The following is a 26,683-nucleotide window of genomic DNA, read 5'->3' as shown; positions in this document are numbered from 1 at the left end:
TTTGAGCTGTCATTATTGTGTTTCTTTGATAAGTGTGATTTTAGCCTACATGACAGCTTGAGAATGAAGGAGACATGTGTGACACTTGGCATTGGGAACCATTTTGGGTGCTTTAATGACCTCACTTACTGAAAAACAAGCCAGTTATCACTGGACAGAAAATAGTGTATATTTATCTTTGGGATTGAAACAGGTTAAAAAAGATAGTGTTACTCAGTTTTGTCTAACTTTCATATAAAACATAAAATTTCTTTAAACAACACACCTTCTACTTCTGACGATTAATTTAGTATCATCTTTGAAAACTGCCTAGTTCCTTGATGAAAAAATTTGAAACCTATTTTTACTTCATGAAAATGATATGCTTGATATGCGTAACACACCAGAGTGGAAGTCATGTTCTCACTCAAGGAAAGGGACATGGGACATGGAGTATTCTTGTCAACAAAGTGGAACATTACTACAGACAGACACGCCCACCCACCCACATACCGCAATGAAGCAGAAAACTTCCTATTTTTATTCTCTGTGTTCAAAGACACAAAATGCCTTACAACTAAAAAAAGATGAGTATGTTATTTCATTATTGGAACATACTACCAAAGATGCCCCGTTAACATTTCCATGGTTTTTATAGTAACACATTATTACACATGCCGTGGGTAAATTAAGCAACAAAGTGGCATTTTCTTTAATGCATAAGCTAACTGGCTGTAGATAGTTAATAACTATCAAACAGAAATAATAAGATCAGTATAAATAAGAGTCCACAAACTGTATAATGAGGCTAGTTTGTTTTAAATCATAATACAATGATAATTTAGAACTCCATAAGCAAATATTAACTACCCACTATGTACCAGTCATTGTTTCAGCACTGGAAATATAATTTCAACAAGACAAACATACTTCTTTCTTGTATGGATGTGGTATAAGTAGATACTGAAAATTAGGCTGGGCTCAGTGGCTCACGCCTATAATCCCAGCACTTTGGGAGGCTGAGGTTGGAGGATGGCTTGAGGCCAGGAATTCAAGACAAGCCTGGGAAACATACTAGACCTCGTCTCTATAATTTTTTTTTTTTTTAAATTAGCTGGGCATACAGCTGTTGTTTTAACTACTTGAGATGCTGAGATGAGAGGATGACCAATGACATAACCAATTTACTTTTTACATAGTTTACACTGTAGAACCACATTAAAGCATGTGGATAATGAGTTGATGCAGAGGCAGGGGCTGTGTTGCTAGAAGTAAAATAATTGAGTCAATTTTTTCACTAGTCCAGACAAAGATAATGGTGGGTGGTGGCCATGAAGAAGGGAGAGAAGTGAGTGGGTGTGAGCAATAGTTAGGCAATAGAGTCAGCATGATTCTCTCATGTTGGTGGTAGATTGAGTGTGTGGAATAAGGTAGAAGATGCCCCTCAAGTTTCTAATTTGAGCAAGTGTATGGAATGCTGGAGAAGGGGCAGGATTTGGAGAAAAGGGAATGAGGTCAATGTTAGAAAGTCCGAATTGATATACACATGAATCATCTAAGCAGAGATGAATAGGGGAATAGAATTGACTGAGCTGGGCATAGAGAGGTGGAACCCCTGGCAAATGAATGGTAATTGAAGCCAGGGGAGTGAATGAGCATTTGATGTCCTGCAAGAAGAAAGAGGGCCTAGGACGACATGGTCATTTAAGGGAAGACAGATGAGATGGAGCCACCTAAGATGACAAAAAGGATTTCAAAAAGGAAGGAAAAAAATAGCAATACATGATAGCAGAGAAGCAAAGGAAAGGAAAGGTTTCTGGCAGGAGTGTGACGGCAGTGTCAAGTGCAGCTGAGATGGGCGTGGAGATAAGGCAGAGACAAGCTCCTTGGTGACCTTGCTTGACAAGCACAATGTCTGCGGAGTGGTGAAGGCAAAGGCCAGGCTGGGGAAGACTGAGAAATGGATGGGAAGTAAAAGCTGCAGAAATGAAAGGAGTGCAGTCAGTAGCTGTAAGAGACAGTGCGGAGGGAGGATAGTTAAAATGAGAGAGAAATATCTTTAAATGCTGGTTTCCCGCAAACTGTTATCGTGGTAGTGAATAAGTCTCACGAGATTTGATGGCTTTTATAGGGGGAAACCCCTTTAGCTTGGTTTTCTTTTTCTTTCTTTTTTTTTTTTTTTTTGAGACGGAGTCTCGCTCTGTTGCCCAGGCTGGAGTGCAGTGGCCGGATCTCAGCTCACTGCAAGCTCCGCCTCCCGGGTTAACGCCGTTCTCCTGCCTCAGCCTTCCGAGTAGCTGGGACTACAGGCGCCCGCCACCTCGCCTGGCTAGTTTTTTGTATTTTTAGTAGAGACAGGATTTCACCGGGTTAGCCAGGATGGTCTCGATCTCCTGACCTCGTGATCCGCCCGTCTCGGCCTCCCAAAGTGCTGGGATTACAGGCTTGAGCCACTGCCCCCGGTCTAGCTTGGTTTTCATTCTCTCTCCTACCACCCTGTGAAGAGGTGCCTTCTGCGATGATTGTGAGAAACAATCTGGTGGGAGAGAGAGGTTGAATGTAAAAGAGAATGGGTAGGGAGACTAGAGTACCTGAGAAAGCAGAAAGGCATGAAATTCTGTGTTCTTAGATGGAACGTGGGGGCCCTCTTCTATAGTAATAGGCACTAAGAGCTGAAATAATTTCTGTCTGATAATTTCTATCTTCTCTGAGCAGTAGGAGGGGCCCTAATCTGCTAAGGGTGAAGAAAAGATGAAAAAAGGAAGTGGTTGAGACAGTCATTGAGGAGAATAAAAAGTCTACTGCCTGGGGACGCATAATACCATTGTTTGAGTAGGGTTGACAGTCCCATGAATAAGACTACTATAATTTGTAGTGGTATCAATTTGGTGGCTAGTGTGGTCTTTCCCATCAGAGCTCAGCAATATTGTGGAGGTGCATCTGATACGGTTTGGCTGTGTCCCTACCCAAATCTCATCTTGAATTGTAGCTCCCATGATTCCCATGTGTTATGGTAGGGACCCGATGGGAGATAATTGAATCATGGGAGTGGTTTCCCGCAAACTGTTATCATAGTAGTGAATAAGTCTCACGAGATTTGATGGCTTTTGTAAGGGGAAACCCCTTTAGCTTGGTTTTCATTCTCTCTCCTGCCACCCTGTGAAGAGGTGCCTTCTGCCATGATTGTGAGGTCTCCCCAGCCATGTGGAACTGAGTCCATCAAACCTTTTTTTCTTTATAAATTACCCAGTCTCGGGTATGTCTTTACCAGCAGCATGTAAACGGATGAAAACAGCATCTGAGGCAAATAGTCATTATTTAATATTAGTGTGACCTCAGGCATGTCACTTATGCCCTCTGTCTCCTCCACCCTGCACTGTTTCCTCATCTGTGAACTGGGAACAGTAAGAAGACTCCCTGCTCCTGTAGGGTTGCTGTAGTTACTAAAGAGTCTGCACATAATGTGCTGAGGATTGTCAGCATGTAGTGTGCACTGCAACTGTTAGCATAATTTAGGCTTGAGGTTTTGGCAGGCATATGGGATGCTAGGAGCAAAGGAGTGGAAGATATTATTAACAAGAGCGTGGTTGAAATGATAGACTAAGGGGTTACACTGGAGGAATAGGGAAGTGAGGAAGTTGATTTTAGAAATCACTAGATTATTTTGTATTCACTGGAAGTCCTCCTGGTATGGATTCCTGGCCTCAGATTGTAGTATGCTGGATTTGTTGACAGAATTAGAGTGTGCATAAAAAATGAACAACATTACCAAGCTCTGTCACCTTAGCTCCTACTCTTCTTTGGCTGTGGCACCCAACACATAAGGAATTTACATCAAAAGATATTATATTGTTGTAGGGTATTTTTTTGGGTGGGAGTAACTCTAGCTTGAAGTAGTTCCTGTGTGTGACCCTTCATGTTTCTAAATTCCCATGAAACAGGCAAGTTCTCAAAAAGAGAAATTATAAGAAACAATATTAAGAGAATCCCTCAAGTTAAGGCAATTTTGCTTTTAAGGCTGTAAATCTGCCAACTGTGTTTTTCTCCTTGAGGTCTGCAATGTAATTTAGGCCAGAAAAACAATCAGTTTGGCCCAAGCTTAAATTGCTGCAGAATAAACAACCTCCAAAACGAAACTTTATTTATTTTTTGAGATGGAGTCTTGCTCTGTCATGTAGGCTGGAGGGCAGTGGCATGATCTCGGCTCACTGCAACCTCCACTTCCCAAGTTCAAGTGATTCTCCTGCCTTGGCCTCCTGAGTAGCTGGGATTACAGGCACACGCCACCATGCTGGGCTAATTTATTTGTATTTTTAGTAGTGGAGGAACTCTGCATTGCTGATGTGCTGAGACTTGATGTGCTCATCTGAGTGTGCTGGTGAACACACTTGGAGGCGCTCTTTTGTCTCAGAGAGTACATTTTTGTAATCATTGAGATTATAGATTGGGACCTTTGCCTTTTATCGTAAACATAAATGGGCTTTAGACGACAACATTTATTTCAAAGTAGGAGAATGATTGAGATTTTCTATAATGAGAATATTACTGAATATTTCTGAAAAGCCCATTGAGCTTTCTGAAAATAAGAAAACAGTTCATACACTAACGAGCAAATAAATAAAATACAATTATTAGCCTAGGGGATGGCCTCCAGGGAGTTTAGAAATCTTAGTTTTTATTCTTGCCTGTGCAAATAACTTTTACCTGAATTTAGAGGAAACATTTAGAGACAAGAGAGATCAGGAGAAATACTGCCACTCTTAGCTCAAATATATCCCCACACTTGTTCTCTTCCCAGAAATTGCCAATGGACAGATGTCAGCTATTAAGAATAGTTAATTATTCATTTATTCAAAAACATGTATTAATGGCTTCATATGTGCCAGAGATAGCAAAACACTGGAAACAAAGTGATAAGAAGATGTATTTCCAGCTCTCAATGGCCTTTATTGATGAAAAAGAATCAAACTCTAAAATATTCGAAGGAATTTATTCTGACCCAAGTGTGAGTGACCAAGGCCTCAGGCACAATCTCAAGAGGTCCTGAGAACACATGCCCAAGGTGGTTGGATTACAGCTTGATTTTATACATATTAGAGGGATAGAAGTTACAAGCAGACATCAATCAATACATAGAAGGTGTACATTCGTTCGGCTGCAATGGCAGGACCACTTGAAGTCGGGGAGGGAGCTTCCAGGTCATACGTGGATTCAAAGATTTTCTGATGGCAATTGGTAGAAAGGGTTACATTCTTCCTGAATAGTTAAAATCAGCAGAAAGAAATGTTTGTAGTTAAGATGGGGGCAGGGGTTGTGGAAGCCGAGGTTCTTGTTACGTAAATAAAACTTCTAGGCTTCAGAAAATATATGGTAAATGTCTTTTATCAGACATGTGCCGAACTTAGTTAAATGTGTCAAACTTAGTTAAATCTTTCCTGAATCAGGAAAAGACCAGGGAAGGGAAGAGGATTCTTTAGAGAATGTAGATTTTCCCCACAAGAGACAATTTTGCAGGACCATTTCAAAATATGTCAATGAAATATATTTTAAGGTAAAATACTGTTTCTTTCAGGGCCTGCTATCTGTCATGTCATACTATTCTAGAGTAAGGCTGGAATTGGTATCTTATTGCTACAAAGAGTCTGTTTTGTCAGTCTTAAAATCTCTCTTTTAATGTGAGTGCTTGTCAGTTGTGCCTAAATTTGTTTTGTTTTGTTTGTTTTGTTTTGACACAGAGTTTTGCTCTTGTTGCCCAGGCTGGAGTGCAATGGCGCCATCTCGGCTCACTGCAAACTCTGCCTCCTGGGTTCAGGTGATTCTCCTGCCTCAGCCTCCCGAGTATCTGGGATTACAGGCATGCACCATCACCCCTGGCTAATTTTGTATTTTTAGTAGAGACAGGGTTTCTCCATGTTAGTCAGGCTGGTCTCGAACTCCGGACTGCGCTTCGGCCCCCAAAGTGCTGGGATTACAGGCAAGGCACATCTGCCCCCCCCACCCCCGAACTCCCCACCTTTCTCATCATGGCCTGAACTAGTTTTTCAGGCTTACTTTGGAATATTCATGGCTGAGAAGGGGGTTCATTCAGTCAATTGAGGGGCTTAGAATTTTATTTTTGGTTGATACCTTACACTGTAACAAACAGTGAGGCAAATATAAAGTTAGAAATAGGGTGTTACAGAAGAATGTAAATGGGACTTAATTAAACTGAGGAAGAGGTGGGATTCCTAGAGGATATAAAGGCTGGAGTCTTGTGGGGTGAAAAGGAACTATTTTGGTGAAGAATCAGGATGATAGTGGTGGGTGTAGAAAGAGTCCAAGATGAGTTAGTGGCCTGGGCAAAGATGGACTTGTGGTCTATTGGAGGGATAAATGTGAGCAATTCTATGTAGCTGGGATCTTAAGGTGCCAGCGGGAGTCTTGGGAATTGAGGCTGGAGGAAAAGAAGATGCTGTGGCCAGGTTCTACAGACCTTGTGTATCATACTGAGTAGAAGGGATCTTACTATGAAAGCACTGAGGAGACGCTGCAGAATTTTTGTATCATGTTTATGCTGTAAAGCAAAAATAAAATTCTAAGCCCCTCAGCCAACTAATGGACCTTACTCTTGGCCAAGGGCATTCCAAAGTTAACCTGAAAAACTAGTTCAGGCCACGAAGGGAAGTGGGGTGTCTAGACATGCCTCATTTTACTTTCCTACCTTTTGGAATTCAGGCACAGCTGACCAGCATTAACATCAATATAGAGACATTAAGACAATAAAACAGGTTCTTTAAGTCTAATTTTTTAAAAAAAATTACAATCTATTCTCTCTGAAGCCTGCCACCTGGAGGCTTCATCTGTATGATAAAACCTTGGTCTCCATAACCCCTTATCTTAACCCAGACACTCAAGGTCTTTAGAAAAGAACTCTTTCAACCAATTGCCAATCAGAAAATCTTTGAATCTGCCTATGACCAGGAAGCCCTGTCTTCCAGTTGTCTCACCTTTCTGGACCGAACCCGTGTACATCTTACATGTGTTGATTAAGATCTTGTGCATCCCCAAATTGTATAAAACTGAGCTGCTGCCTGACCACTTTGGGCACATAATCCCCTGGGACTGTGTCACAGGCCATAAGTTACTCATATTTGGCTCAGAATAAATCTCTTCAAATACCTTACAGTGTTGGACTGTTACTGTCAACGATGCTTTAGCCAGATCACTCCTGTTGCTCTGTGGGGTGGGGGTGGAAGGCACCCAGACTAGAGGGAGCAAGAGCAGCAGCTGCTTTTGGAAAGGGATGGGGAAGGACCACATTGAACTAGTGGCAGTAGGAGTGGAGAAGAGGGGATGGGCTGGGGAGACACTGAAGGCAGTAGAATTGATAGAATGTGGATACATAAGAGTTATGGAAGAGGAAGGAAATAAAATGGTGCCCATGTTTTTTGCTTATGTACTCAGTAGCAGGTGATATCTTTTGAGAAGAGAAATATAAAAGAGGCAAGTTTAGGAGAAAAGCCTAGAGTGTAGTTATAGAGATAGTACATTTTAAATGTCTCTGGCTTACAAGTGGAAAGCTTAAATTAAGTAGTCGAATATGAGGGTTAAGATCTCAAGGGAAATATTTGCTCTTGAGGCTTCATTTTAGAAGTCTTCAAGAGAAATACAGTGATTGAATTCATGAAAGTGGATTCCTATGAAGAGAGAGAATATATAATAGGAAGATGACTAAGGAAGGAATCCCAAGGAGCTAACATTTAAATCATGAGTAGAGAAATAGAACCCTGGGAAGGAAGCTGTGAATTAATGATTACAGAAATAGGAGTAGGACGGTAGAATAGAAGTCAGTGAAGAAGAAGCTTGTAAGGTTTTAATAAGGTGTCCACTACGACTAGAATGTTGAATAGACTAAAGTTTGAAAGCATCCATTGAGTTTATCATCCAGCAGGTCCTGAATGGCACTGTGAGAGTAATTCCTATGTCGTTGTGGGGATAAAATTGGACCTCTATTGTTTTAAAAGTGAGATTTGGGGGAAAAAGCATGTTGATTACACATTCAGGAAGGCTCATTTTGAAGAGAAGGTGAGATGCAGGGCTAAGTAACCAGAGGGAGGACTTACTGGTTTGGAATTTATTCATTCAGTCAACTTTTGAGGCCTGTTTCTCTTTAAAGATCAGGGACATGCATTTATCAATATGCTGAAAGGAAAAAGCTAGTAGTGAGGAAAGGTTGCAGGTTTGGAAAAGAAGTTCTGAGTGTTTATGTACAAAATGAGTTCCAGGAATTGCGAATCACAGTGAAGTTGATCTCTGGACCAGCAGCAGTGGCCTTCCAAGGGAGCTTGTTAGAAATGAGCAACATCAGGCCTTAAACACTAAACCACAATATGTTTTTCAACAGGAAGAACAATTATTTTGCAATGTGAAGATAAGGATGGGGACAGGTAAGTTTCTTGATGTTGGCAATGAAGGAGTTAAAATGATGCTGTTTCATTTTGCTGTGAAGGAAAGGCATAGTCTACTGGGGATGAGTACATGCAGTTAGAGTCAGCTCTTGAGGTCTGCATAGGTATCACTGACAGCTTGACTGGGAGAAATACCCTGGCCTCTATTGTGGTATGAAGAGGAATATTTGTGTGGGTGTCTCTCAACAGCCAAAGGCTGGTATTGGAGGAGGCAGACATTTAGATTGATGCAGGTTTGGGATTTTGCTAAGCACGTGGGAATCATCAAGAAAGAGGGTGGATTAATTAACTGCAGGTTTTAAGTTGGAAAGAGAAGTCAATAAAAATCACTAAGAACTGATAGATTGGAATGAAATGGGAGTCAATCATAGTCATTAACAGAAATGAGAAATATTACACTGCCAGCAACAGTGAATCCTTGTCCAAAAAGAGCTATTATTTCTCCCTGAATAATTTTTTGTTTGTATGTTTTACAAATAATTTGTCTGAAGCATTCACTATTTTCTTCCTTCCCCTAGTCGCCTATTATAAAATCTGAGACTGCTCCAGGCACTGAAACTGCCCACCAACAGAGTGTCTGTGGTACTAAATCTACTACAGTTCAAGGTCCTTAAAATAAGAATAAGAAGATTTGTAAAATTTGACTGAGACCTTTAAAATATCAGAACTCTATTCTTTCCTGTCTTGAATGTCCTTTATATTTTCTTCCTATTTGCAGAATTTATACTTGCAGCATGTTATGAATGCTACACTGATTCTCCCCTGAAAAATATTCTTTCTCTAACCTTCGAACCTCAAAGCACTTAGTTCTTCCCTTATGATACCATGTAACTATCTTTTTCTTTTAAAACATAGTTCAACAGTTTTATTCCTTCCAAGAGACTGCAAAATCTTGAATAGAAGGAGCTGTTTTGCTAATTTTTGTTGCAGTGCTAGGCAAGGAGGCAGTTGTGTAGCTGAGTCATAGGGTTCATAAATGGAACTTCTAAGAAGCCCAGAAAGAGAGAGTGCTGAAGAGAGGGCTGGTGAAGATTACCAAAGGTCTTTTGTAGCAAAATTAGATGTTTAAATGTTAATCTCTAAGGGATGGGGAGCCACTGAAAAGTTTGAGGTAGGGAAGTGACATGATACTAACATTTCTGAACGTGCACTCTGTTCAAAATATGGACTGAAAAAATGAGCAGGATCAAAGACCAGGATGTGAGTTACAAAGCTATTGTGATTGTCCAGGCAAGAGATAAGAGTCTGAAATAAGGCATATATTTATATGTAAACAGGAAAAAAATCTTCGGTTAGTACATTGTAGGATTTAATGATGTTGGATACAGAAAATGAGGCAGGGGAAGACACTTCTAGCTCATTCCTAGTTTCTGAACTGGATTGACAGGTAATGTCACTCACTGAATCAGAGAAGACAAAACAGGTTCAAGGAAGAGGAAGTGGAAAGAGATGATATGTGGCAGGTGGGGAGTGATGAGTTCAATTTTAGACATTTAAAAATATTTGATTTTTGGTAATAAGTGTTGGCTGGATACGTTAAAAAATAAACGGATAAATAAATAAATAAATGAATATTGAGACTGTTTTGAACTTTAAGAAAGAGGCAAGGTTGAACAGGAAACATATTATTAAGAATGTTTATATTTCTTTTCCCCAAGTGGAACTGATTAACCACTCCTAAGGCTGAGTCTGTTGTATGGAAGCAAAACGTGGTTGAAATTCCACTGACCTTTAGAATATACCCACGTTTTCATACGATGTTCATTTTCATTCCAAATGGCACAGCACAGCCCTCGGGATTGTTCTTTCTGGAGCATTTGAGCAATAAAGAGAATTTGTGCAGCAGTTGCATTTCACATGCCGGTTTCAAGCCAACTTGATTCTAAACACTGTGTTAGCCACTTTTAAAATATTTGCATATCTGGATTTGTCTCTTCTTTGTACCAGTAAGTTTGCAGAGTGATCCTGAAAGATGTTAGAAGGTAAAATCTTTGATCCAGCTCAGTGTTTATCTCTTGAGCCTTAGCAGAGGCACCTAGATAAGGCAATGAAAGGGCATCAAGGCTGTTATGTTTAGGAACAAGAAAGCTGATCCAAGAACTATATCTTATCATTCTACCCAGATCTCAGTCTTTGATAACATAAATATATGCCTAGGCCAACTTTTTTTGTTTTGTTTCATTTTGTTTTGTTTTGAGATGGAGTCTTGCTCTGTCACCAGGCTGGAGTGCAGTGGCACGATCTCGGCTCACTGCAGTCTCTGCCTCCCGGGTTCAACTGATTCTCCTGCCTCAACCTCCTGAGTAGCAGGGATTACAGATACACACCACCATGCCCAGCTAATTTTTGTACTTTCAGTAGAGATGGGGTTTCCCCATGTTGGCCAGGCTGGTCTAGAACTCCCGACCTCATGATTCGCCCGTCTTGGCCTCCCAAAGTGCTGGGATTACAGGTGTGAGCCACCGCGCCTGGCCTAGGTCAACTTTTTAATATGGTCTGTTTGCAGTAGCATAAGTTAATGTTGTCCTGATTGTTTCTTTTCATCTGTGATTCTCTGGTGCTTTAGAGAAGGAAATAATGTCCTAAATTGGTGAAGTTGCTATATTTGTGTCCCCTTTGGTATACATACCTTTGGTAGGCTGAGAAATGGCCTCCTGAGGATGCCCACATCCTAATCCCCAGAGCCTGTAAATATGTCACCTTATATGGTAAAAGCGAGTGTGCTGACACAATTAAGTGAAGAATTTTGAGATGGAGAAATTAGCATAAATTATCCAGATGGTCCATTGTAATTACAAGGGTCTAATAAGAGGAGCACAGAAAAATCAGAGGAAGGGTGGGGAATAAAGCAAGGAGCTGGAGGGATGAGACATGCAGTAATGCAGGTGGTCTCCAGGAGTTAGAAGATGCAAAAACAGATTTCTTGGAGTCTCCAGAACAAATGCAGCAGTCTTGCCAACTGCTTGGTTTCAGACTTCTGATCCACAGAATTGTACAAGAATAAATGTGTTTTCTTTTAAGTGATTAAGTTTGTGGTAAGTTGTTACAGAAGCGATAAGAAGGTAACTACCCCTTGAATCAACATGTGGATAATGCTGAAGCAGGAAGGATCAGTCTAGATGTAAAGTGGAATTTCCCAAATAATTTTAAAGGAACTTCAAACTGTGTATTGACTACAAATGCTGCTATTAGTGCTCTTAAAAAGAATCTCTGGAAGGCAAAGAGCTTGGCTTAGCCTAAACATGAGTTAAAATAGTTGGCCACCATGAACAAGCTGTTATCACAGCAGCCCCTTGACAGATTGTCTGTTAACAACTTGGGTGGATTTGACTAAAGCATTTGTGGTCTACCTTCAGCTACTTTATGTATACTAAAGCATCAAGGATGCTTCTATGCTCTCAGAATGGTACCTCAATCCACTGGACTTGGTTGAGTTCCCTGCTTAGCTTTCAATTTGTAAGCAGTGTTTTAGAGTATTTATATCATGCAGGGAAAACATGAACATTTATTTATGAATTGTAAGTCCTGGCTTGCACTGTTTATTTTCAGAAATCAAAAGTACATCGTCTCTGCCAACATGCATTTTTTTTAAATGCCCACGCAGATCCCAGAGAATATTGGCACAAAAATTTTAAAAATTGTGTAAGTGTTTTAAGCCTGTAAATTGCAAGCCTTGTGTTGTCAAGCAGTGATGGAACACCCATAATACAGGAGAGATGCTGAGCCACATGGCTCAGAAGTAACAAGTAGTACACTAGCAATTGCTTTGGTAGTGGACCACTGGCAAAGAGCCTCAGAGAAGAAAGCGTCCATGAGTCATACGATTTTTGGAGGTTTAATGACAACCCTAGAATTACATTGGCATTAGCCTCCAAATTGGGAAGACACTTGAAGAAGGCAGAATTCACATTAGCTTGCATGACTCAGTGTGAAACCAAAATCATGAAAGCATCTGGAAGAATAAAAACTCTAATGTGTACAGTTACAGGCAAACCTTCATGTATTTGTGGACTCAGTCAACAAGCTCTGCTTGGTGCCTATGGCATACTATTCACTGTGCTTCTTCAGGACAAAATGGTTTCTCCAACTATTAGTATGAGAGAAAAATCACGCTAAGAACTGATAAAGTCATTGCAAGGCTGTTTGTTTTCCACCAAAACCCAGTTACTTATGTGCTTTTCCTTATTTGATTCCCATGGAATCTCTGTAACTTCACGTGTCTATTACATTGCAAGCACATAAAACACTTCTATTGTTGAATCCTGTCACTGGGGGAGAAAGCTAGATAGAATTTAACTGAGTTTTGCTCTATAATGATCTTGAGTCAGTGTTACTCCCTTGATCTACTCAGTAACTTCCATGTTGATGCTAGTCTTTATCATTAAATTAATTGTTGCATCTATTTTTAAGGAGCACCTACAGAGACACCAATAACACAGATGTCAGTAATCACAGACCACATGGTAGAAAGTGTTTACATATCTTCTACCCTTTCAGCCCTAGTAAATTTTACCTTGCACTGGGTTACATGTCGAACTTTCTCCCTCCTGCTCCAGGTTATAGGAATCTAGATCTAGATGTTTTGTTCTACACTGGCTGTTCTCCCTTAATCATACTTACTTAAATTCTAGGGCTGATTCAAGGATTCCAGGAGGATGTAAACTCAAAAGTTTGAGGATGGAACCCCAAGTATTCTATTTGTTTTCCTAAAATTTCCTCAATCTTCCAGTTTACCTCTGCATATATGTTAGCATTCAAGGGGGTCTTCAGATCCTGATTTTAAAAATGCCACTAGCTTGAGCTGACCATTTTCTTTTTAGGGCCTTCCTTGTACTTTGCTCTGTCTCCCTAAAGAATCGGACATAGAAGGCATTTACGGACACATCTATTTCCACACTGGTCTTTGACCACCGCAAAGACACTTAACACATGGCATAGAAGGAGTCAGTAAGTGTAGCATGTATTTCAACAATACTGCTGAAAGTAGGTTTTGTCTTTGGTATTAAAATTAGGGTATCATCCTTCTTGGGGTTTCCTCTGTGACACTCGACTTTGACCTACAATCACTTTAACATGCCAACTCTATCAGTGAAAACTCCTTTCATTTTGCTCATGTCACTTGTACGGCTTATAATATTCAGTGTTCTTGGTATTTGCTAAAAATGATTTTCTATAAAAACTGGAGCTTCAGGGATGGAAGACTGCCTTTCACTTCAAATATGCAAACGTTATAACAGAAATCATATGACAAGGTTTCTGGGTACCTGAACAATACATGTGTTTTCTGTCATTGTTAAAAATCTGCTATTTACAATAATTTGCCCGCTTTGTGTGTGAACATTACACTTCATTTTTATGAAACTAACAATCTCTGGCAATGAGGACAACTGCTGCATTGAAGCGCAATATTACTCCTACTGTGGTCATTTCTAGGATAAAAAAGTACTTTTGCATGGTTTCCACTAGAATGTTATTGAGAAGGGAAGGAAAACATTAGAATTCAGGAGAATCTAGGAGAAGCTAAAAGAGACAGCAGACAAGATCTAGGGAGCATTTGGCTGGAAGAAAATGAACACAATGAGCATATGGAAATCAAACTGAAGTTTTGTGCATCTTGTCAGCTATGTGCCAAAAGCTGCAGCAATTCCTTCACCCTGCTTAGTAAATGGGCCTGACCATGAGAGAAAAAGAAAGATTCAGTACTGTGAGGAAGCTCTCTAGACTGTTTTAGGGCCAGATAATTTCCTAGAGCTAAGCTAGGGGTTTCCTCCCATCCCTTGTTTATACAAATTCCCTCCACCCCCTCAACCCCAACCATGCTAATATTTATGTTCTGGCATGTGATACCAAATCAAATCCAAAGTTAGCTCGCACGGCTGGAGATGGAGGTGATGGGAAGGTGGATACAGAAATGCCTTTTAGAAATGGAATAAATTATGGATGGTGAACATCCCTAGTATTCTAGCATGTATGTGCTAGATCTAGTGTGTAAAATTTGAGCTAGTTGATGCTGAATGATTAAATGGTTTTATGGATTTTTTTTTTCCTTTACAGTGTGGGAGTGAGAAAGATCAGGCATGTTCTCAAATGGTAGAGTGAGGACCCGTGGGATATTATGGTTGCCTCTGTGGCCAGATTGTTGGAACAAAGTCACCAAGAATGTCTATGAAATTTCTTGATTTCCCCAATAAGTCCCACTGAGAAAGTTTTTTGAAGCTCTATTTTCAATGTGGTTGAAATTGACAGATACTCTCTAAAATGGCCATAGAGGTAATTCTTTTTCAGAAGAGATATCAATGCTTTTCCTTAGGTTTCTGCCAGCTCTGGAACTTCAGAAACATCACATTATGTTGTGTTTTGAAATATTTTGTGTCACATAAGATGCCATTTACTTTGTTTGAACTTAACATCACTGTCACAGATACTTGAACAAAATGACTGTCTTGCTTAAAACATTCTCTTTACAAAGAACATGTGTTACTCTCATATTTGGCTAAAAATGTTTGTGTCATGAATCCAAACAGCAACAGCCATGTGTAATTCTGTATTTTCTAGAGCAGTTTGTTTAGGGCTGATATTCAGTGTATTGGCAAAGATAGTACTTAAAGATGAACAGTGAATAACAATGGCCTTTAAAGGGAGTGTGCACGCGGATGTAACACATGTCAGTGCTCCTAAAGTACCTTGTAGATATTTTTTCTATTTTAATATCTCTCTGTTTGCAAAAATACTTTTATCCACTTTGACTGTATTACTACTTTGCTCTTTTATAATCCTTCGAAGTTTTATATGCATCATATTGCTTTTCATGGTAGTTTTCCTATAATTGCTAGTGGATGCATATAGCAATGAATTTCTGGAGATTGAGATTTTAGACCCTGCTTTCCAAAGTCACCTAGAAGACTTTGTAGTTCAAGTGGTATGGAATATGTGAAAGATCAGGATAATTGGGAAACAACATAGCATAGTAAATTTGGGGCCTTTGATTCAAATATTCTTTTTTGTACTTACTAGCTACATAGTAAGTTACTTTGCCGAGTTACTTAACTTCTCTATGCTGTAGTTTTTTTCATCTGCAAAATGGGACAATAATAGCATCTACCTCGTAGGGTTGCTACGAGTGTAGCACACCCTAGAGCATAATAGAAGAGATCACTCCATTAACCTTTTGTAATCATCTCAGCAAATTTGCAATAAACATAGTAGTGTCCCCTATTATAGGAAACAAATTGGAACTCAGGGGAAGAGACTTTCCCAAGGCTCATTTCAAAATCTATGTGCCATTCACCATTATTCAATCGCTTTTTTGGTTACCAAGTCTTGGCTGGAGACTCTCCACCCTATAATGAGACTGGCGTCCTGTATCAGGGAGTAACAAGCGTACCAGTTCTTAGGCTGCAACGTTTTGGGAAGGACAATCAGGAGTATGGGGTAGGTTCCTGAAAGACCTCCGGGCCTAAGGAATTTCCAAGTCATAGAAGGGCTAAAGAGACAGGTTGTGTTGACCAGTTTGGGTCAGCAGCTCCAACTTGTTACTTACCGCTGGCTGGCTTACTACTTTCTTGAAGGCTTTACAAGTCACATCTTCTCACAGCACTTGGTTCTAGCTAAACAAATGAATCAGCAGCTCTGAGGATACAACTCTATTAAAACAGGGCTCTCTAACCTGTACCTGTACAGATAAATGCCCAGAGAATTGAGAATGCTAGGAATATGGCAAGGCGATCCATTCCTGGAGTCACCCCCTTTCCCCTCTTGACAAACACAGAGCAAATAACCTGGAATCAGAAGCCACAGATTCTAGTTTTGGGTCTGTGTCTTATTAGGTGTGCGATCTTTCTGAATCTTAATTCCTCATTTTTAGGCAGAGATAGCCATACTATTTCCATGTTTTTGTCCCCATAGGGTTGCAGGATAGCCAAATACAGTTGTAAGAGAGAAAACATTCCTGTAACTTGCAGAGCACTATGGTATCCTTCTGATCTTCATCGACATGATATTGGCAAGTAAACATGCTTCTGGGTACATCATAAAGGCTTTAGGTTTTTGCTTACCTGGCGACAAAGTGAAAGTGAAGCCATTTGGCAGATCTGGGCAAAAGCCAGAAATTTAAAATGCCCTGTAGGAGCCACTTAACACTTTAGAATCAGCCAAACCATTTTGGCTTTGAGAGGGCATACAGGATGCTATTTGGAATTCCCTTGTTTATTCAATTAAGCTGAGGGACCTTGCCAGCCATCTTCATTTTCCTCTCTTAGTCTTTTTTTTTTTTTTCTTTCTCTTCCTTTCTTTGGTCAGCCTATTCAGCTAGAGGATGACTAATCTATAAATTTTCTTGGAGCAAATACCACATGGCTTTTTCTTCTGGAATGTGCTCTATATAAAACAATACTTTTCATTGACTATTATATTTGATAACCATCTTCAAAACCTGTTTATGAAATGTGAATACAAAAACTTGATGATATTGATTAGATTATCTTGGTTGGCTTTCAAAACAAATTGCAAAATAGAATTAGCTTTTCCCTATAGTTCCTATCCAGTTGAGTTGCATTCATATGAAACTGATGTTACTATACATAAGTTTTACATGATTAAGCCAAATATATTTTAAGATAAACACTCTATGGAGAATTGAGAGGCCTCAACAATGAATTAAAGTTTGGCTAGGTTGAAAGTTACGTTTGAACATGTGTTAATGAAACCATCTCTATTCAACTGAAGAATTTGGGGTGGGGGGAAGCAGGGTGTACCAATGGGAGGTTAGTACTCAAATTTAGAAGTCAACTTTTCATATCGACCTAAAAGAGATGCTGTCATTAGGTTGCTATTGCCACTGAGTATCTGCCAGAGAAATCCATGCAAACTGAATGTTACATTCCTTAAGGCGTGAGTAGTTCTAGGAGCAGGATTAAGATTTTTTAATGAGAACTATCAGAAACTTGCAGGAAAAAGGCATTAGTGTGATACAGTGACAATCTAATACAGAGGAGGTGTGCAATAAATGCTGAATGAATGAACCCAAATTTGGCTCATTTCTAAACTGTGCACAAGTTTCAGTAATGTGGAGGTTTATATAAATATATCTTGGATGAAAGTGTGTGAAAATTGTACAGCCATTAGCTTTAACCACCCCTGGGATAAATTTATCCTTAGAGTAGGAAAGGCAGAGAGAATGTGAAGGTTGAAAGATTGGAAAGGGCATAGGAGAGGTGTACCAATGGGATAATAAGATGCAGGGAGCTTGTTTTGACCGCTGCCTGCAGCAATTTTCACTTGCCTAGGGCACCCCTGTCACTGCGTGGTGGACAGTAGCTAAAATAGGAACTCTGTCGGCCTTGGCAGCTGTAACACCAGCATCTGCATCTTGCATTAACTGCACATTTATGAACGATGTCAGGGTCGATCTGAGCCAGGCAGCAGCAGGAGAAGTTTTCAGTCACTTCAACTTTGCTCCCACCTTGGTGTTAGGACCATCAAAGTCTTGTCAGCAGCAATGATTGCTCACTGATGCTGCAAGCGTGGAAGACAGAAAGGCAATTGGCAATCTCAGTCCCCAGACAGGCAGAACAGCTGGTATCAGGCACCTGAGAGGGAATGCAATCCTGGTAGGTTTTGGAGGTGTTTATGTCATCTTCCAAGCTGTCTGAGAGCTTGGTGGGTTGTGTATACATGATCAGATGCAAATAGTCCCCAGTGAGCATAACTTGTTTTCCCAAAATTGTACTGCACTGCACGCAAGGACAAACTGAAGGAACTCTGTTAATAATCTAGTAGTGAGAGCCACCTAAAATAAGAGGAAGCCATTACAGCCAGGCAGACTGTCATCAGCATTATATTCACTCAGGGAGCCAGCGCTGTCCCATAATGAATGACCTCATCCACCTGAGCAAAAATAAACAGCAGCAGCTCTTCAGCAGCTGAACTTCCCTTCTGGAGGCTGTTTATTATTCTGAATTAGAGTCAACAGTTTTACCTCAGGAAAAAAAAAAAAAAAAAAAAAAAAGAATAAACAGTGTTTACTCTTCCCCAGAACTCTAATGCTATCTAAAATTCACCTAGAATGTATGTTTTAGTGACTTAGATTAAAATCTCCAGGTTACTAGTGTAAATGCATTCTCTGATTACTACCAAATAAATAACCAAAAACTCTACGACTGCGTATGTGCTAGTTGTCAGGCACAGAGCTGAGTCTTGTACATGCTAATTGTCTTAGTCCCAGTTTTAGAGATGGGAAAACCAGTTTGTTGGGGTTGAGTGATTGCCCAAGGCCCTACCTAACATGTGGCAGAGCGAGAATGCAAAATGAAAACTACCCTAGCCCAAACTCAAGTCTTCATCACACTTCATGCTGCCGTTTTCATCCACACACTACCCAAACAATTATTTCCAGGCTTCCATTACCAGTTTTAAGTTTGTTCGATCATTTCTTTGACAAATGTTTGAGTTCCTATTCTACGCCCAGAAGCATGCTAATCAATGACACAAGACCGCATGGAGCAATGAGGCAGCTCTAATGGCAATGGGATTAGGAGTCCACAGATTAGCAGAAAAGGACATATGTCTAGTGGTTCAGTCCAATGTAGGAATAGTTAAATGTCACTCAGATAATAAAGAAGTCAGACTGTTTTTGTTTCTGTTTTGATGGTACCAAGACTAAAAACAAAAGGAGACAATTAAAAGGGATGAAGAATAAACTACATAACTACATAAAAAGCCCAATGATCCTGACTGGGGATAGCTGAATAGAGGACATGGTGCTCTTCATTGCAGCCCAGATAATCATCTCTTACAGCATCCTACCATTTTGTGCCAGTTATCTCTGGAGTTGGTATAAGCAAAACACCCTGCATATTATTAGCCGAAGAACCAGTCTTTCATGTTCGTATCCTTTCCAAGTATTAATATTTAACTAGCATGTCTCAAGAAAAAAAGTGCACCTGGGCTGGGAGAAGAAAAGTTAAATTTAGAGATATTAAAGGGCTAAAATAAAGTACAATAAATAGAGATTAACTGGCTGCTTTGCATGTGTTGCCTGAAGAAGAGCTTTGGTCTGACTCTGTCACTGATGAAAGAGAGAACATTTTGACACTCTTAAGGGCAATATATTACCATGAAATCTGTCCCAAGTCCCTTTTGTCTTGCTTTTCAATGTATTGTTTACAGATGCTAGGCATTTTAATAGAAAAGCCGTCTGCTATTTACCAAACATTTCTCAGAGAACAAATTAATTTCTCTGGGAGTCCTCTAATTCAGATGAGGTCTGCATTCTTCTCATGTAAATCTTAGTAAGAATGCGCTGTTCATTAGCATTGAACAACATGGAACTTTGGAAATAAAAGCCTTCCATCCTGGTGCAGGAGATGCTGGTTATAGGCAAGAGTTAAAGATATCAACTCTTTGGTATATAACCACCATATGCAAGGAGAAACCACATCTAATGGAAAAGCTAGTGTTTTGTTTTCAAGCAACATCGCACAGTGGCTCACAGAAGGGCATGGGCATCATATTTGCCTGGGTCTAGTTCTTACTTTGGAATTTGCTATCTGCAGAACCTTGCCTATGTTGCCTAACTCTTCTGAGCTTCAGTGTCCTCACTTGTAAAATGGGGTGCTCTGTTGGTAGGTTATTTTGAAGTTTAAGAAAGATTAATGCACATAAAGATTCCAGAAAATACTCGATAAAAGTTAAATATTTTTTAACGGTATAATCTATTATCTTCTTTCTGAGGATTTCATTTAAAACTCAGTTTTCCAATACAAAGGGCTTATGTAGGGACTGAGAACTTAGCACATGTAAGTTCTATTCAATAACCATTAGAAATTATTCACCATCTCACATGGGCCTCTCACCAAAAAGATATTAACACTTTCAGGATGATAATCAGTTCCAACTAGGTTTTCTTGGGAAGGAGGTGGTAGGTTCATCAATTTTATATGTTGTTCCTTTAGCTAATGTGTCTGATGTTTTTAAGTTTTCTGTGATTTTTACCAACACAAAACACACCCAAACCAGCCCCATGCAGCATTAAAAATATATTCAAGATTAAAATTATTCTTTACTTTAAAAATTAGTGGTAAAAGTTAAACTGCTTCAAGTTGTTTAATACAATGTATTTTCCAATATCAGTGATGCTTGTGAGCTGTAATTCATTTTAAAGGAAGATAAAACAGTCTGTTCCAGGAAATTTAGTGTCTTTGTTGAAATATTAGCTGTAAAAAGTTTATGCAATCTAATTACAAGTTGCCTATCAATAAGAAGCAGCACATGAAGAGACAACAATACAAATGAAAATCTCAGCTTGGATTAACTACTATACAAGGCCAGGTTAACGTCATTTTTCACTAACAAAGTTTGTGGATAAGTAATGGAAATTTTAGCTTCTCAGTTTAAGGGTTCAGAATAAGTAGTCATACAGTAAACAGACCTAAAAGGTCTCTTTTATTCCCATTTATTTTTTTCCAAATTAATACAAGATACACACAGGATTTTAGCTAGCAGTGATCACTGTACGGACAGTCAACTAATCACATCATTTATTTTGCATTTGCATTTTGATTGTGGCAAATTTTGGAAAAGGAATGAAATTGTGAAAAGTGTTATCAAAGTAATTTTATAAACTTTTCTGTGATTGAATTGAACATGTTTAGGGAATAAATTGTTTCCCTTGATGCCAATTGGGTTATGCTTTGTTGCTCCTCTGAGTTGATTTACATCTCCTTTGCAATGTTATCAAGTATCTGTTATCATTCTTAATCAAGCGCAGTAGTCTCCAAACAAATCAGAGGCAGTGTGGCATCCAAGGAGAGCACCATCACATTGCCTTTTAAAAATGTAATTGATTATATAGTTGCTTAATTTTATGAGGCAGCATTGCAGCAAGTATCGCTAGATATTAAGCCAGATACCCATTCATGCAAGGAAGATCTATAGATGCAATTTAAAAGTGCTCATTTTAGAAATTATGAGGGTCTTTCCCCAATGGAGGTTTTAATGTGAGTTTTGCAAAAAAGGCTAGACAGCTAATTCATCTCTCAACACTGGGAACTGTGGATTTCTGAAAGAAGTGACCCCAGATTCACTCACTTAACCACTTCTAGCTCTTAACTAACTTAAAATTGACAAAGTACAGTATCAAAATTTGAACAGTAGAAGATAGTAAGATATTTTATAAATGAACTTGGGAGAAGGTAGAAAAATAAATTCCATTAGAACATCTTTCCTTAAGCAAAATTATACTGTTTATTATACTAAATTATATATTTAATATATACCACAATATACGAAATATATACTAAGCATGTATACTAATTAATATACAAAAATTATGCTATAAACTCTGAGAATCTGCATTTTTATTTGTGGCTATGTTGCAATAGTTGTCCAATAAAAAATATTTGCTTTAGTCAGAAAATTTTTATCCAGGGTAATTTTTTACCCACAGCACTTGAAGCCACGAAGTTACTTGCTCAACACATTTTTGTTGACTGGATCGAATCAGAGACATTTGTAACATGATAATATTCATTTGACCTGCATAAAATAGGCCAAGCATCCCATTGATTTTCTACTTGTACAAGCAGCCAACTGTGCTCACCTGCAGTGTGTAGGAGACTGTCTGTGTGCATGTCCATTCAGTGTGGTAATTTGGTAGAGTGATAGCAGCTTCCACCTCTGTGAGTGAACGAATAGTTCATGAAGAGCTATTTAGCAGTTGTCAATGAATAGTGCTGAGTCTGTCTCTCAGTCTCTTATTTTGTCTGTCACAGTCATGCCAACACTAGGATACATGCTTGTCACGTTGTTTACCGTGACTCCTCACAACTTCCAAGCATAATCACCCCGTCTCCTATAGTACTCTCATGAAAAATGTCAGTAAGAATACACATGTCCTAGGGAGGAGACTGGAGAAGGAGAAAACTGCTTGGGAGAATGAACATGTGTGATGATATAATATTTTCTTTGTGTCCAGTTTAAAATCTTACACATAGTAAGCCCACCAAAAAAAAAAAAAAAAAATGCCACTATCCTTTGGAAGCAATTTGCTTATTCTTGGTCACTTGGTTTGTTTATGGATCGGCTTAATGGGTTCGATAATAAATCCATGCAGAATAATTTGAAAGTATGAACAAATAAAAAAGGCCTGGATATATTTGTTCATTTATTCCATTCATTCATACATTTTTGTGACAGATTACAATGGTATATAATTATGCGGTACACATAATGTTATGACGTATGTATACGATGTGGAATGAGAGAATCAAGCTAATTGACATCTCCACCACCTTATATACATATTTATTCCTCCTGTCTAACTTTGTGCCCTTTGGCCAACATCTCCTCATTTCTCTCATCCCCAGTCTCTAGTAACCACCATTCCACTCTCTGCTTCTATGAACTTGATTGTTATAGATTTTGCATATAAGAGAGAACAAGCCTTTTTTTTTTTTTTTTTTTATCTTTTTGTGTCTGATGTTACTTGGCATAAAGTCTTCCAGCTTCATCTGTGTCACCATATGTGACATGATTATTCACAAAAGCCATGATATGGAATCAATGAAAGTGTCCATCAATGAATGAATGGATCGAGAAAATGTGGTATATTTAATTCACTTTTATTAAGTTCTTATGAAATAGCAAGCATTCTCCTGGATGCTAGAGATCCAGAGACATTTATGCTCTGCCTTCCAAGAATTTACAAACTATTGGGTAGGGGTGAGTGGACACATGAGGTTTGACAGTGTAGAGTATATCTAAGAGGGACACCTAACCCCGATTATGGCAGACAGGGATGGGGGAAATCTTGTAAGTCTTTTGGAAGAATGAGCCCTGAGGTAATTAAAAGGATGAATAGAAGTTAGCCTTGTAAAGCGTGTGTGCGTGTGTGTGTGTGTGTGTAGGAAATAATTTTGAAGTGGATGGTGAGAGGCATTATTGTACAGAGAGGACAAGAGGGAGAAAAAAGGCAATGTACGCTTGGGAATTTCAAGTAAGTGACAGTTATTATTGGGAAGAATGCTAGGGCATGAGTTTGCAGAATAAAGATGAAGTGATATCATCAAGCCTTTGGTAAATCATGTTAGGAATCTTGACTTTATGTGGAAGACAATTGGGAATATTTTAAGCATGGAAGGAAGAGATTAGATACACATTTTCAGAAAACTTTCTTCATAAGAAGTGAAGGTAAAATACTTTTATATGATAATGAGAACATAAGATTAATGCTAATACTTGTTAGAAGGAGAGGTAAAGGAAGCTAAATCTGTTTTTCCACAAAAAGTATAAGGGCAAATAGTCATTTCTATGCTTTTTTTTCATTTTTATTCATAAATGTTAAGATTTTAAAATTCAGCCTGATGTAGCCCAAGTGCCAAATTTCCCAGGGTGGATTAAGCAAGTGCTGACCAGTAGTCAATTTCCTAGCTGTTTGAAAAGTACCAAATACTACAAGGTGTTTTCAATGTCATGAACTTTGCTTTAATTCACTGTGATCATGGGGAATACAGAAGGTTCTGCTGGTCCAGCTAAGTTTTTTCTCATGTGAAAAGCTGACCTTGACTTGAAACTGTCCTGTAATTTCCATACATGTTTATTGAGGGCTTATGCCAAAAAGAACCTGTGGTAGGCATTCAGTAAGTGTGTGTTTGATGAAAGAAAAAAAAATCAAATCTTTAATTCAATATTCCAACAAGTTATTTACTGAGCATTTACTATGTGCCATGCAATGTGCAAGTCATGGGGGCTCTAATCGTGAACAAAAACAGGTCCTCACACGGTAGTGTAATGGATGGATAAGAATAAAGTTAGGAGAAACACTTTGCTTTCCCCTGTGCCAAAAAGAGAAGTGGGTGAAAATTGAAATGGGTATAACAGCAGGACAGCCCAGGTAAAGCTTAGGTTTGGATAGAAAGCCTGAAAGCTGAGATAATGTATCCCTATTCTCTTTTAGAAGGAGTATATATTGCCCACCTTATAAGGTCAGAGTCCTGCATCTTCTCTTTTAGATGTTTCTAGGTACAGACTAGTGTGTGTGTGTGTGTGTGTGTGTGTGTGTGTGTGTGTGTGTTTCATTTTTCCAAATTATGTTTGAATTTCTATCATGATCTTGTTGACTTTTGTTATAAAATTTAATTTATCTAATTGATCTAAATACTCTGTAGCTGTATAAAGCCCAAGTCAGGCTCTCAGACCAATACCCAATGCTTGAAATTGGAATGACTTACACAGCTTTAAGGATCACCCTTCTGTTTATATTTCTAAAACAAAAGCTCATGGTTTATAAGCACAGTGCCACTTGGATTATAGTATTTAAAGTGACTGCTAATTCTGTTTGAATGTAATAAACCTGGCTTTTCTCATGAGAAAGCCAATCTCAGATCACATTTCAATAGGCCAATGTGGATATAAGGAATTTTTGACTGGATGGTAGTGGGGTCGGGGAGGAGGGGTGGATGTTGGAACAGCATGATATGGTCTGAGAATCTTGGACCAGAAGCGTGGAGAAGAGCATGGGAACTTTAACAAAAAGTTTCTTTCGTATGTTCATTAATTTTATAAATCAAATGTCAGAAAGTAAAACTCAGTAAAGAATTTGACTGGTGATATGCAAAAGATACTTTGAGAAAACATTATAGGAAACACGGTTTTAAATATAAAATTGAAAAATATTACCCCAAATCAAGGACATTGCTTTGTTTGCATTTGATTTAAAGCATACTTTATTGTTTAGCCTGAAAAATGTTTCCAGCTTGGGGGAAGCAAACCTCCTAGGATCATTTTTGAAATACTGCCTCTATTGCTTAAATGAAGCTTTCCTTTTCTTTATGATTCCATTCCGCCCATCAGTTCTTGCAGTATTTTCATTAGCTGTGAAAGAAACTGAATGGGTCAGGCAGTCCAGAGACTTAACCTCTTTCCTAAGGCCCACTGGAAAACAAGGGTTATTTGAAAATTTCCCTTGTTTTCACTAATATAACACTAGTTACAAGAACACTGCTTAAAAAAGAGGGAAACATTTGCAGCTGGCACTACCACTTGATATATATAAATTGGCCTTAACTCTTACAATCACAAACTTCCAGAACTGGAGTTAACACTGGAGATAATCTCATGTAACCTTCTGATTAATGTGAGAAAAGTCAGGCCTACAGGACAGAAGAACCAGAAGTTAATGTCTCCTGGATGGACATTTCTAATGTATTGAGTCAGTTTTTCTTTAAGATTTCTCTAGGATATCTATGATCTTGTAGGATGTTTTCATTGCACAACTCCAGGGGGCACAGTTCACAATGTGGTGAATAGATGATGCCCCCTGGAGTTGTGCAGCAGCTCTAATTTGTGCATTATCTGTATCTCCCACCAATGCTTTCTCATTGGTGATGATGTATTTCTTTCTAAGTGGAAGGTGCTTGCAAACAATCCGTAGGATTCTATCCATATTACAACTGCAGTTGTTATATGTTTTTGTCAAAGAACGCAGAGATAACAATGAACTGGAAACCAAGGAAATGGAGTAGTTTCTTGAAACCCTAAATTTTAATTGCAGCATGTGCAATTAAAATGCATAGCGCCCAGGCCTAGCGATGGCCTGAGCAATATGCATTGCAGCACAATTGGCATTAGGATGCAACAACGGCTTCTGGTACAATGAGTGATGTGTTGGCTCTATTTTACCGTCTTGGCTGCAGCATTATCAGTACCTCAGACACTTACCACACATCTCAGAGATACACGATGTGAATCGGAGGGTCCAATTTGGCCCTATGTATGTCCCTTCTGTGAGACTTTTCTGGGGCCTGGCCCTTGATTCCAGCCACCAATATCTGCAACTGAAGGGAATCAAGCAGCGCTAGGGTTCTGAAGCTATGACCAAGAAAGAAAAAGAGAGAATTGAAAGCGTTTCCATCCATTTTATTGGCAATGAGTCAAGGAAAACAGTTTAGAAATATTTGTTAGAAGGGGCTCTCAGGAAGTCACCGTTACTTGGAAGGTTTATGGCTAAACTCTGGCTGCCGTTATCCATAGATAACCCCAACAATTTAAATTATAGAAGCCGTATACAAATAATTCAAGGCAAGGTCGTGAGCATTTCCTGAAACCTGTTCGTTATTTGGTTGACTGAAACCAGAAAAATGTCTGTGCTTATTACTAGGCAAATTCCTTAAATCAGAGAATTCCATGTGATTTTACTCTTGGGCTGAATTTGCATTTATATGAATAGGAATAACAACTGTGTCTTTGAGAGTTGGATCCTG

General features: G+C 39.0%; 1 protein-coding gene across 3 annotated transcripts in view; it reads right to left on the bottom strand.

Annotated features, from left to right (window-relative positions):
- VWC2L (von Willebrand factor C domain containing 2 like) overlaps positions 1–26,683 on the bottom strand; it is a 169,359-nt gene that overhangs the window by 17,820 nt on the left and 124,856 nt on the right. Inside the window, exon 4 of one of the 3 annotated variants that reach the window (XR_004229228.1) lies at positions 26,142–26,291. The exons of the other annotated variants lie outside the window; for them this stretch is intronic. The gene's annotated coding sequence lies outside the window, so the exon portion shown is untranslated. The remainder of the gene's footprint in view (positions 1–26,141; positions 26,292–26,683) is intronic. 3 annotated transcript variants of the gene reach the window in all.

The sequence above is a fragment of the Piliocolobus tephrosceles genome, chromosome 11, assembly GCF_002776525.5.
Source record: "Piliocolobus tephrosceles isolate RC106 chromosome 11, ASM277652v3, whole genome shotgun sequence".
NCBI lineage: Eukaryota > Metazoa > Chordata > Mammalia > Primates > Cercopithecidae > Piliocolobus > Piliocolobus tephrosceles.
Note: the sequence above shows the minus strand (reverse complement) of the source record. Positions and strands in the feature narration are given on the sequence as shown.